Consider the following 13,718-nt stretch of genomic DNA (forward strand, 5'->3'; position numbering starts at 1 on the left):
GTGAGGAGAGATATCTGTGTTTTCTCTTCTGAAAATGGTTTATTTGATTAATTTTGTATTAATGGTGAACACAGGAGCAGAACTTTCAAAAAGAAAAAAGATAGAAGAACAGAAGAAATCCTAACAGGAGAGTTACAGAGCTAAAGGCTAAAACACAGGCTAAGCTGATAGTGATAATGTTCATTCCAACCCTCATGTGTGACATTATGTTAGCTTTATATGGTAAATGAGCACTGGTGGACATAACAAGGATTCACTAGAGATGCGTCTCAGAGCACTGGGCTGTAAATATAGCCGGCTACTAAACTAACGTACAAACTAAGTTTACAAGTTTTTTTGTTGCTTCTGGTAAAATTTTGTCTTTAACAGATAAAAGTAGTGTTACTTTTCTTTGTTACTGGTGTCACTTTTCAACCTTTTTTGACATAACTAAAGCTTGTGTGAGGAACTTTCTATATGATTTTGGATGTGTTTTGATATTTGAAAAAAAAACTGGATGAGATATTTTCAGAAAACATTATCTATATACCTGTATGGATGGGAAATAAGCAGCAAAGAGACGTGGGTATAGCTTTGTCTAAAGGGGGTGCCAAAATCAACCCAATGCTCAAGTTCTTCACAGGTGCTTTCACTTATAGACAGATCAGTGGGCAATGTCAAAGACCTGACCAACAATTTGAATTTCATACATGAAAAAATAGAAGTTAGAGAGTTATGTATGTTTTCCTAGCAGTTGAAGCACATACTCTTTTTCTGACATCCATTAGAAAATCTATGAAGCAGAATCTTGAGACTTGCTTGTTTAAGTCTACTTTACATTTTGTCAAAGTGACATTAATTTGCCGATTGGAAAATCATTATGGCACCAGATTTATTTGTTCACTTTGCAGTGCGATATCTCCCGGCAATAATTTGACAAAGATAAATGCAGACTTGATGCTCTGCTGTGATGGATTACTCAACTCAAGCTAGTTCAAAGACACAGGCTAAGAGGTCCGTGTAAGGAAATACATATTAAGTTGACATGTGGTGTTGTATATTACCATTTCTAAAGCAGAAAAGCATATAATATTTATTTTATGTTTTCCAAAAAATATCCTGTATTGTAAAATGTAAGATTTGGAGTGGATTTGGAAATAACATGCCAAACATATATTGTGGTTTTAAAAGTGGAAGCACAAATTTCCTATGAACATATGACATTCATCAGCACATTTTATTTGCTGAATTTTTCTGAGACAACTATAAGGCCATCTGTTTTCTTGAGATCTTGACCAATGACAGATGATCATAACTCACACCCTAGAGTTGCAAAAGCTATTCATGGGAACTTAACTCAGTTGTGGGGGCAACAGCAGCATGACCTTTCAAAGCCTGGCCTGTCACAGTGTCCAGCCCATCATTTTGTCTTAAAAATTGCCAGAAAATGCTGTCTGAACATAATGCAATAAATAGATAAACTATGTTGGTGAAAAAAACATCTCTGACCCCCAAGATAAAAAGAAAATTAAGTTTGCAAACAAGTAAAATCAACAATTGGAACATAAACATGTGTTGTCAGCAGGTAGCAAAGCAGTCGACATATCAAGGGGAAAAAAAGTTTTTTTTTCCATCTTCATGGAAAAACGTGGAGAAAAATTAAATGTATAGCAGTATGTCTGCTTGGGGCTTCCATAAAAGTAGAGAAAGGTGTAATATTTTCAGTAGATAGTGAAAAAAACATACCAAACAGCTGTTGTGGTACTCAGAAGTGGACACTACTGGCACACCAACGACACTTTTATTCATCCAAATGGGCCAACTCATCCTTATTAGGATAAGGATAAGACCTACGCGTCCTGATTTGCTCTCAAGTTAGGCTCTCACACATCTGTGTCACCCAAACCAGACGCCTTCTCTTGATAGAAAGCCTGGCACTAGTCTCGACTAACAATTAAGTCAGTTTGTTTCTACTGCCGACGTGAGTTAGACTATAAATACACGCCGTGGCATCTCTGTCACCCTGATAGCGCCGCTGACATCCGTCTGTAGGCTGCTAGACACACAGTGGCTGTTCCCCCACCTCCTCCACCCCCTCTGCCTCCCCCTGCGCTGGTGGAGTCCGCCTCTGTAGTTCGTATCCGGGTAGAACGACGAAGCTGAAAGCGCCGCTTTCCACTCACACGAACTCGTTTACCCAGAAGCCAACGCGACGCCTCAACTTACAGAACTGGCTTCTTGTGCTTCGGGAGTGTTTCCCATTTAAACAAACAGTGCTGAAGATGGCGGAGAGTTAATGGTGTAAAGAAGAAATTATCGATCCCGCACAGAGGTACGTCCACCAGGTAAGCGCGTGCCGTGTGCTCTCATAACATTAGGCTAATTTAGCGCGACTTTGCATTTGGCTTGATTACGATAGAGGACGGAAATGTACTGACTTCGGCTCCCAGCGACAGTGCACACACAATATTGGCATCGGCACGGTGCGGAGGGCACAGTGCATGGTCATTTTGATACGTGACAGCAAAGATTCACTCACCTGTCCGCGACGGAGATGGAGTGCACGATAGGTGTCACAGACTGGATGTTTTTTCCTCGTAAAATGAATGAATGTTGCTATAAACTTAACTTGTTCAGTCTGCGCACAGGCTGGTGGATCGCAGAAGTATTTCAAATAATACAGTAGAGCTTCGAGAAGTTTGTGTTAGAGAACACATACTTTTTACACTTGCATGCAATCACTTGAACACAAGCAGGGTGATTTCGGAGCATTTTCTCTCGCGTGATTGTTGCTGACCTGTCCGTGATACTCGTTGTGGAGAAACAGCTGAGCCCGACTGTGTCGCAACATAAGGGAATTTGCACTAAACATGTTTGTAGATCATGTGTTTGCTGATATTCTCAGCAGTGTGTCATATGCATCACCTTCCGAAGATGCTACTGATGTGTTTGAGGGTTTTTGCTACTACAAATGTGCAGTGCCGGAAGAGGCAGACGATGCAGGCTGTCTGACAGTCACCCAGCCTGACTGCCTGCCTGCCCGGGTCCAGACTGCTGGGCGATAAAAAGTGCACTGACTCTGCTGTGTGCCTCCAGTGTGGGAGCCTGTGCACTGAATGGAGGATGCATTTGCTTTACATGTATGAAGTGAAAGCGTAAATATCATGCATGTGCCCAGGTTTTCTCTTTAACCCCTGCTGTCATCTCCTTCTTCCCTGCTAATGTGTCTCACTGTGTATCTGCAGGGGGCAGCAATGTGGTCCTCTGCATATACACTCTCCTGTTTCTGTAAAGGGCCAAGGTTTGATCCCTGAAACGGTGTTGTGCAAGTGTGTGTGTTTGTGTGTGATCGTGGAAAGCACCATGTCCTTGGGCATGACACCAAACCCCTCTACTAAACCTGCCTGATCTGGATAATAGCAGTCCACCCTTCAGAGAGTGTAAACAGTAGTTGAATGGAAGGGATGCAGATGTTTTTGGTGTGGACAGGTGAGGGATGTCAGGTGGAGCTTATTTCACTGAGGTCTGTTTTTGATTAAGATGTGTCAGTAGCCATCGTTGCTGAATCAAGGTCCAACTTATTCTACAATTCAGTGTTTTCTGTCTGTAACATATGGGAAATTGTAAAAAGAGTAAATATTTGTATTTCTTTCAGAGTCATTTGTCACTGGACTCAGAAATAATGGCCTATTCAAAGATATAAATCAAGAGAGGAGGTGGAAATACCTGAAATGGTTTGAATTTGAGATTAAAAATGTCATGAACAAGTGCCTTCTTCTTGCACAAGCCTAAAAAGCAGCTTTATAATTAACATTATTAACCCCTTTCCATTAAAAAGTTTACTCTCAAAAAGTCAGCCAGCCACAATGTGCTCAACTAAATTAAAAGTGGCAAAAATTTGGTAAAAATGCTTTTTTTTCCCCCTTCCCTGTTCATTTAACCTGTAGGTTTGAATAGTCAGAGTAATAAAAAGTTCTTGAGTTGCACAGAAGCAGAAAACCTTGGTTGCTGTAAGCTTTCAGGCAGTACAGCATTTGTCATGTCTACTTGACTAGATATGATGAATTAAATCTCAAAATAATTGGCTGTTAACTTTCTCTCAGTGGTGAAAAGGACTTGTACACTGTCTGTCTGCTGCCCATGTGGAGGGGTGTGGTGGCGTGAAGCCCTCGCCGTGTTCCACAGCACCCTGCCCCTGACAGATTTACAGTCGGCTCTGTGGCCCCGAGTCTCCGCACACGTGCAGACAGACACGCGCCTGCAACCTGCTCATAAGGATCTAAAGGCAGCGTGGACTGGGAGGGGTGTGGGCAAGCCGCTGGGACCAGTAAGCATCCATGAGGGGTCTTCGCTGAGCGGGTAGAGGGATGAATGTGCCGACGAGGAGGAGAAGGAGCAAGAGGAGGAGGAGGCGGAGGATGACAGTGATGCATGATGTTTGCTGAATGGGAAAAAGGGGACAGAGGTTAGCAGGGATGCTGGTGACTGGGTCAGGCGCTGGGGGCAGGGCTCACAAGGCTTAGAGAGAGGGAGGCAGGACCTCAGAGTCCAGCATGGGAGTATTGGAAGCTGTACGCGTGTGTGTAAAGGCAGAGAAGGGGGTGTAAACGGTAAGAGGAAGAGCACAGGTGCATAGGCATTTTGTGTCATTCCTGGTGTTTTCTGCATCTCATCTCTTCCTTCCTCGACTTTGCTCTGTCATTTTGTTTTTACTTTCTACCTAATTTGTTGAATCAGGAAGTTTTCAGACTTAAACAGACCACATTCTTCCCTGTCTCTCTTTCACTGTGGTATGTCTGGCTGTCCCCTGCCTACCCCTCTGCAGTGAAGTGAGCTGAACTGTTGTTGCTGTTGTTGTTGGGGCCCCTTTTCCATGTGTCAGGATGTGTTAACTAGAAATTAATCTTCGCCAGTTTTTAGTGATTCTCTTTTGAGTTGGAGGGCTTTTTTCCACCACTCATCTTTGTCCCCTTGTCTTTTAATTGAGCATTCAGTGTTTTATACAACTTCTTCTATTGCAACTAATTTGAAGTTCCCATACCAAAACGATGTTTGTGTAAGGAACAAAATAAGGATTTTACTGAGTTCATCAAATGAAAAATGTCCAAACCAAAGCAGACAGTCATGAACTTTTCCATAATAACATACAGCTGAAAATTATCTGACTTAAATGAGGCCCAGTCCAGTTCAAGAATAAACTAATTCAAATGCAGTGGCTTTTTCAGACAGTGATTTGCATTAAAATGAAACCAGTAACATGTAACAAGGAGAAATCCCAGATGGGTCAAACGAACACATAAGCTCATTTTTCCGTGTTTGATAGTAAAATGGGATGTCTTGTAAAGTAGTCTTAAAAGTCTGTTGAATACATATGAAGACACGTAATAGTAGTTCACGTGGGGCCGAGATACATTCTCATCAAAGCACTTCCAGAAAACATGCTCAAAAGCATTTGTAAAAATTAGTCTGAAGATGGTCCTCATTTGGAGTTTAGACCCTAACATCACATCCAGCACCAAAGAAGCCAGACAAAGCGGACTTTACAACAGAGCTTTAGAGATTCATAACTGTGATCAGAAAAAAACGTTTTGAGCCATCACAATGGTGTAATCCAGTTGTAACCTCTTAAAAGATAATGCTAATGTACACGTGAGATCTGTTACCAAAGTAGAGGAGAGCGTCATTGCAATGCCCATTTTTACGGCAGAATTATACATGTTTACAGCCTGGCTCAAAATTTGTTCTAAGCCCTGTTTACGCAACAATGTTTTTTACCCCAAAATGCAAAAACGCAGAGGGACTGAAAAAGCTGTAGTAAGCATGCTAGGCCTGTAGTTGGAGCTATAACTGTCTTGCCCAGAAGTGGCTTTTGGTAGATCTCCACAGAAGTAGGTTGGGGGTGATCATGTGGCGTATTGGTGAATGTTGAGTGCGGAAGTGGTGCAACAGATGCACAATTCGTTAAAAGGCAGCAGATTCAGTAGATTGAGCAGCATGAGCACAACATGGTAGTCTGCGACGATCATAACAATGATACTGTTGTACTGTTGTGTGTAAATGTGTGAAGTGGAGCGTGATGTCAGCGTTTTCACTGAAAACGCCGGCTTGCTGTTAGGGATGGGTACCGTATTAGGTACTTTTTTAGGTACCGACCGAATTATGTCAAAAGTACCAGGTATCGATTTGTGTAAGGTACCATGTGAGTCAAAAGGTACCATTTTTAGGTACCTAAATGCATCCTTGTGTCTGAGGTAGCAGAAGAGAAGGCAATTTTCCATACTGGACATGAACACAGCATTTCAAGGTTATATATTGAAGAATACATTTGTTAAATTGTAAAAAAAATAATAATATACATTTCATTATTAAACAAATTGATATTTTTCACCATATAAACACAAAAAAGTACAGAAAATCGGTACCGTTAAGTACCGGTACCGATTGCCAGGTAAGGGGCATCGGTACTGTATCGTTTCAAATGTGTAAGGTACCCATCCCTACTTGCTGTTTACACTGTGACAGTGGCTGTGGCGTTTCAGAAAGATCCACTCTGGAGGCCATTTTCAAAAGTTTACATTTCAGGTCGACTAAAACAATGATTCTGTGTAAACAAAAAGCTAAAACGTAAAAATACTTTTGCGTTTCATCTGAAAATCGTTGTTGTATAGGCCCCTTAGTGTCCCTCAGTACATTTACATGCGCGCAGCTGTCCAACAGTCATAGCTCCATTTTTAAGTCACAGCATGGTATCTAGTCTTGTCCTAATTATACAGAAAAGAGAATCAGACTGTTGGCCGAGAACGTCTCTCTCCGATTCAGTAGGTGGCGCTGTATCCTTTTCCGATAAGCGAAGTTGTGTGCGTATCAAACTAGTTTAAGTTCAACTGAAGAGGAAGCAACTTTCTAACTGATGGCAGAGATGGATGCAGCTGTAGCTCTTCATGTTTCTTACATACTATGTATGTTGATTACATTCCTTGGTGTTTGTTGTGCTGGAGTGCAGCAACCCCATTTTTCCACTTCCTCATCTGAAATTGGCTGAATGAATGCAGAAGCGCACTAAGTCCTGCTGAATCTAACCACAGTCTGATGGCAATTGCACTATGTACATGTGTCAATCAAGCTATGCTCTGTCTGTTCTTCAATCTGACCAAGTTTTTTACATGTATCTTAATAGTCCAATTTCATGCTTGATTAATCTCATAGTTCAATTCCTTATATTGCATGTGAACATACTGAATAACTAATAAATGTATTCTTTTATGGGATTTTCTGATAATTTTATGTTCAATGCTCAATTGCAATGTTCTTATCACTAACAGTGATGTTTGGGACAAGCTGATCACACATGTCATGTAAAGTCACTCAAGGAGAAGAAGTCCTGGCACAATTCAGTCTTGTCTGTTGACACTTTGGCAAAATGCATTTTTTAAGTGTACACCTAAGGCTGGTCTTGAGTCTCTGATGAGTGGATGTTAAGTATGATCACTATAGACAATAATGTGCGGTCCTAGAACTTATCAGACGATCTTCATGTAAACAAGAAAACTTTCTGCCAGGACACCGGAAATCTCTGAGAAGCTGAAAAATGTATCAAGAATAACACAATACTTTTGTTAAAGACCATGCACATACTACTGGATTAATGTTTACAGACAACTTTTTTTTTTGGCAATCAGAAGTCAGAGGTCAGTGGTGGCAAACACTTCAGTCTGGGTGGTGGTCTAATAAATTTGTTTCGCACAGTATGTAGAAAAGTTTTTGCTGCTTCTCTTGCAATAATGAAACAGGAATCCAGAGTTGATTTGTGAGTTGGCTTTAGTTTTGACACTCAAATGAGCTCTGTTTTTTTCATCTAGCTAACAGTTAGAAACCAGAAATACCACCCACATCCTGTTAAAAAAACATCTTGGCTGCTTTGAAGGCTCATGAGGCCACTTTCCACTTAACTATCAATAAAAGTCCTTCACAGAGTCTTTTAAGAGCTTCAAATTTTATTTATGTAACATTAGACACTTCAATGACCCTCATGTGTTAATGGTGACTTAAGCTACTTGTTGATTCATTTATTACAGATCCTCTCCTCTTAGTTCCTGTCTCTCCCTTGAGTACACATAAATATTTCACGCTCATTAACTATTATGATTTATATACTTCTTTTTAAACAAATGAACCCCTCTTTATTTATCCTTTTTATGTGCTGTTAATGTGATTGTCAGTGCAGTGTGTGAGACTGAAATGACTTCAGTTTGCTGTGTGTGTTGGAGTGGTTGTGCAGGAAGCTGACGTGCATCTTGTGAGTCAACATGATACAGGAAGAAATGTTTGTGCCACACATCATTTCAGTGTTGACACACCTGCAACATCATGCATCATTATTTGAAGGCGATGCTGTGGCAGAAACCAGGAAAATGATCACACTTTGCTTTTTCAAAGAAGTCCAAGAATGCTCAATGTTAAGAGAAAGTTGATTTTGATTTTTGAGAAAATGATCCATGTACAGTTGGAAGGAAATAATCAACAGTTGCAAAGTAGTGATCCAGCACTTCTGCATAGAACAGTTCCTGGGACAAAGCTACAGTGGTGAACTGTGTTGTCAATATGCTGCTGTGCTGCATCCATCGCTTTTTGACACATCACAGTCTTTACCTTCATTATCAGTTTTTCTGCCATCTGTGTGAATCATTGGAACTAGAAGAAGAGATGAATGAAGTCGGTCATCTCAGTTATCTTTCTAAATGTTCCTAAAATAAAATGTCTTTGAAGTTTTTTTTTTTTTTTTTTTTTTTAAGTTAGCATGTAGCTTTGGATTGATCTGTAAACATATGCACGTTTCAGATGAGTAATGATGTTTGAAGTTGTGAAAAGTAAAAATAACTTTGACATTCATACATAACCTCACAAATAGCTACTGTTATAGTGTTAATGATCACATTTTACACTTTACCTAGTTCTCCCTCCCCCTGTTGATGTGCTTCACTTAAAGGGCATCATCCAGTTTAAGCAAATTAGGCCTATGCAGCAGTGCTTAAAGCCACGGCACACCGAGTGTCCACTTAAAGCTGGCCACAAAAAGACTGGAAATCACCAAGTCAAAAAACCCAGACTTTTGTGGCACTAAAAACATATTTATAGCAAATGGCAAACACTTTCAGGGGGTTTAATGTTTTTGTAGATAGATTAGAAGATATTAGGATCACAAGTTTGTCCAATCAGAGGCACGGCTCATATGGCTAACAGCTCTGGCGCGCTATAGCTGTTAGTAAGGAGCCTCAAAGCCTGCCGCTACACAAAAAAAAAATGATACATTTTAAGATCATTGGTCAAAAAAGACAAAACAGGAGATTACATTGTGGACAGTTTTGTTTAACATACCTGTGAACAACCACCATTAGCCCATATGGTATAAGCAGAGCTAGCATCCTGTGCTAGCTTAAATTTAACAGTGACTGATGACAGGCAGCTGCCCATTAGAAGATGAGACATTGCATTTTTACATGCTTAACACGTGTTTTTACAACTAATATGACAAGCAAGATAGAAAATATTAACTGAAGGAGTGAGGGGGTGTATGACTCTGTAGTGACCCTGAATCAGTGGCATTAACACTTAGAAACTAGCTACATTAAAGTTAAATTAACTGTTCTCTTGATATTATGACTTTAAACACAAACAGTTTTCAAATATAAAATGCTGACATTTTAAATGAATTTTTAGACTTTTCAATTTGTTTTCTCACAGTGCATCAAGGGAATTTTTTTTTCTCTTAATCCCTTTTTTCATTTGATAACATGAGATATTTTCTTCTGATGTTCAGAGTCATGTCATCACAAGAGGATAAAAGATACTAGCAAATGTTTTCAGTTAAGGAAATCAAGCCAGCAGGAAAAAATGGTTTGAATTAAAATTCTGAAAAAAAGAGAATTTAAAAATTTAAAAATTAGAATTAGAAATCTGGCTTTAAATGTCTGGAATGAGAATACATTTTTTTTTCTTCTTTTTTTTTTTACAGGCCTAACCTTCAAAAAACATATTTTAGCACCTATCACATTCTTTCTTAGTATCTCAAGTCAAAGACCTTAATTCGATATGATGGTTGAGTAATGATGGTATCATGGTTGATGACGGTCAGGTCAAAAAAGAAAATTCAGTGACAGATTCCAGTTGAAAATAAACAGGAGTAAAAATAAAACATGGAATATAAAAGGCTATAAATTTTTTAGAAAGACTTAAAACTATGCTTTGATCATGTTTGGTCCTGATACTCTACCACAGTGACCACATCTTGCTATTCTGGTTTTATATTTGAACTCTGTGTAACTTCAGCGACAACACAGACATCAGGTCAAAGATTAATCAATGATTTGACTTTGACTTTACGGGAGACAAAATGTCAGGTGTGTAGATATACATATATATATATATATATATATATATATATATATATATATATATATATATATGTATATATATGTATATATATATATATATATATATATATATATATATATATATATATATATATATATATATATATACGTCAAAGTGTGAATAAATGTAATTATTTTACTTTTTGTATATTTTGTTGTATGAGATGAATGATGTGGATGTTGTCCAGCTCATGGTGGAACTGAGTCTGACGCTGATCATGAGGGAGTTGTGAAACCAGGTCACTGAACACGCTTTGACCTGCACAGACTAACAAACACAGGTCACAGCCTTGTGTTAGTCTGAAATCGATCTAAGAGGTGTGTGTTTGCCATTTCTGCTGTTAAACACTTTACCAAATACAGCCAGGATTTCATTCTTTTCATTTAGTAAAGATGTTAAGTTTGGATTTCCAAAAATGTTTTTTGGTGAAGTTAAGGAGCTGAAAATAGTTTGTACAGTCTGTGGTAATGCAATAGCCTAATATCAGAGTTTGATGTAAGAGCTGATGAGAAACAGAGCAGAGAGAAAGGGGGATGAGCTGCCTGTCAGAAGCACTGTCGACTGTCTTTCCTCTGTTTCTGATTCCTTTCTTTCCTCAGAATGCCTCAGTGCAGCTCATGTCCTCTGCTGCTTTATTTTTCTGAGAGCTTTTTCTTCTGTGAGAGGAATGTCAAGTGCCCATCTCGCTGCATTTCTCCCTGTTCTGTGTTTTGTTGTTACTTTTGATTTCCGCCTTTTTTTTTCTCCTCCTCCTCCTCCAGTCTTTGTCTTCCCTGCTGTGCCTCTTTCTGGCAGTACTAAATTATCCGCTGCCCAGGCCTTCTAAATATATAAATAAGTTTATGTGTTATAAGCAAACATATTGTCTTTGTGTGACCGTGGCTGTCTTTTGTGTTAGCACAGGTCTGTGTGTGTGAGTAAATGTGTGAGCGTGTGACACACACACACTCTCACAACACACACACAGCAGAGCGAGTGAGGAGGAGAGGAGGGGGAGGAGAGACGTGGAGAGTCGTTTTATTAACGTGGCGACTCCCGCTAAAATTCAGGGAGTGCTGTTGCATCCAGCTGTTACTGGTTGCGCGAGGCTTCGTTGCCATGGCAACACAGCCCTGCGCGCCTGCTCAAGGTCGTTCATCCAGCTCTGAACTGAGCAGCAGAGGATGCACACGGAAAGAGAGAGGGAGAGAAAAAGAAAAAGTACTTCAAAGTGACCAATCAAAAGCACTTCAGTGACGTTGTGTTCAGTGAACAAACTCACCCCCTCCCATACACACACACACACACACACACACACACACACACACACACACACACACACACACACACACTTACTTTGTTCAATAAAAAAACAAACAAAAAAGAACCTCTGGCCTCGGGGCTTGTAGGTTCTTTTACCAGCTGATAAAATATTTAGCTGGTCAGTGTGAGAGCGAGGGATACGGTGGCTGGAGAAGAGGCGAGCAGCAGAGCTCATCTTTGTGTTCTCTCTTCTCTAATGGTGCATTGCTGCGAGGCTACCTGGGGCTTCTTCCACCTCCTCTTCCCTCCTCTTCTCTCCTCTCCTTTTCTCTCCTCGGAGGGCTGCAGCATCCCTCGGGAGTCTCTCCTGCAGATTTGCCAGCTCTGACTGGACTCGGTGCAGCCCACGTAGTATCTTTAAGGCTCAAACACACTGCAGCCCCGTTTACAGAGCCTGTTCAAGACGGGACTGTTACACTTCTGTAACGCCTTCTGCATTTCAAATGTCGAGGGGGTGTAGTGGTGAAATATGGGCTTTCTGCTGCTGAGCAGCAGTCTGAGGCAGAACAGCATCAGGGCTAAACTTCTGAGCTTGTGTAGATCAGATCGCTTGAGGTTCTTCACGTGCTAGGAATGTTATACAGTATGATTGGCTGTATGGTGACATTTCGTGCTGTGATTGGCTGTTCAGAGAAGAGCTCACAGATGTAGTTTCTATGGTTTTAACGAAGAGCAAATTTGGTAATACACATTTTAAAAAGTTCAGAGCTAAGTTAGGGGGAATTCTGTTTCAGATAAATGAAATACACACCACAAATACGACTTTATGACTTCTTGAACATGTTTTTTATAATAGCGGCAAATGTGGCCAATAAAAGTAACTTTTATTTTTTTTTCTTGTGGGTCTTCAGATAGCCAGTACTATTCAATATGATAAATAATTAAGAATTCTGACGGTGAAATAATAGTTCTCTAGGTCAGATTGGCTCGCTCTGTTTTCTCTGTCTGCATCAACGCCACTTGGACAAACCACACCACACCCCACTTCCAGATGGATATTTATCATTCAATAGATACTTTTGCTTTGATGTCACGTTTGCTTAGACAATACAAACCTCTTTTTCATGCTAATTGAACTATTTTGAATCATTACAGAGATAACAAAAAATTTGGAATTTGCTCCGTGCTTGAAAAAAATCTGAGTCAAAGTTTACTGAAACTTTTTCAGAAGACCTGTAAAACCCCAAAAACTATATGTTTTTCTTCTTCTCTGCCTGCAGACTTTCCAATGTAGAGTCGATGACGGCGACCTCGCTGCAGCACTGTAGCAGAGGTTCTGTTGTCATCCTGCGCTCTACCTACACACTGGTCTTTGCAGTGATGTGATATAAGCGTGTGTGGTTGTGCGTTGCATTTTGCATTTTGACGTAGATACACAAACTTATGATTCACTGTGACATCTAAAAACACAGTAATAGTGAAACTGATTAATCCTTGCATCACATCTTTGATGCGATTGGTTTTTGGCCACCAAACCTCTAAATCAGCTGTTGGTGTGTTTCGGTTTGATATCCCAAGCAGAGGACACAGTTCAAAGAGAAACTCTACCTGTTTTTGACTGAGCTTCATGTTCGTGTTGGGATAGCATGTCTCACCGCCTGACGAGGAGGTTGGATATTTGTCTTCCTCTTGTCCTCTTTTTTTTCTGTTTGTACGGGTGCATACAGAGTTCACAAACCAACACATAGATTCACTGTTTTCTTGGAGAGAGGTGTCAAATCTTGACATAATTTTCCATGGCGGACGTGTTGTATGTGCAACTTTGATTGACAGAGGGTTATAAAAGTAATATCTGGTGCTTTTTCTTGCTGTGGTGGGTTTAAGAGAAAGGAAGTGGTTAGCTTTACATTTCTTCTTGGTGTAAGGCACTGGGTGCTTATTAAAGGGGTCCTCCAAGGGGTGGATGTGTGTGTGTCTTTAAGAAGGGGAATTCTGTTTTTTTACTTATTTTCCATTGTAAAAATCCAGGCCTAGTTTATGTGTGTTAGAGCTCCTTTACGTGCCTC

The 13,718-nt window shown here is 40.1% G+C and overlaps 1 protein-coding gene across 3 annotated transcripts in view; it reads left to right on the forward strand.

Moving 5' to 3' along the window:
- Positions 1-2,138: 2,138 nt before the first annotated feature.
- LOC141799002 (nuclear receptor coactivator 3-like) overlaps positions 2,139-13,718 on the forward strand; it is a 72,242-nt gene continuing 60,662 nt past the window's right edge. For 2 of the 3 annotated variants that reach the window (XM_074681018.1, XM_074681020.1), the window contains exon 1: positions 2,139-2,324. The gene's annotated coding sequence lies outside the window, so the exon portion shown is untranslated. The remainder of the gene's footprint in view (positions 2,325-13,718) is intronic. The other variant, XM_074681019.1, reaches the window with a different exon arrangement.

The sequence above is a fragment of the Halichoeres trimaculatus genome, unplaced genomic scaffold (assembly GCF_033239565.1).
Source record: "Halichoeres trimaculatus isolate MK-OKI-2021-1 unplaced genomic scaffold, fHalTri1.1 fHalTri1_scaffold_11, whole genome shotgun sequence".
NCBI lineage: Eukaryota > Metazoa > Chordata > Actinopteri > Labriformes > Labridae > Halichoeres > Halichoeres trimaculatus.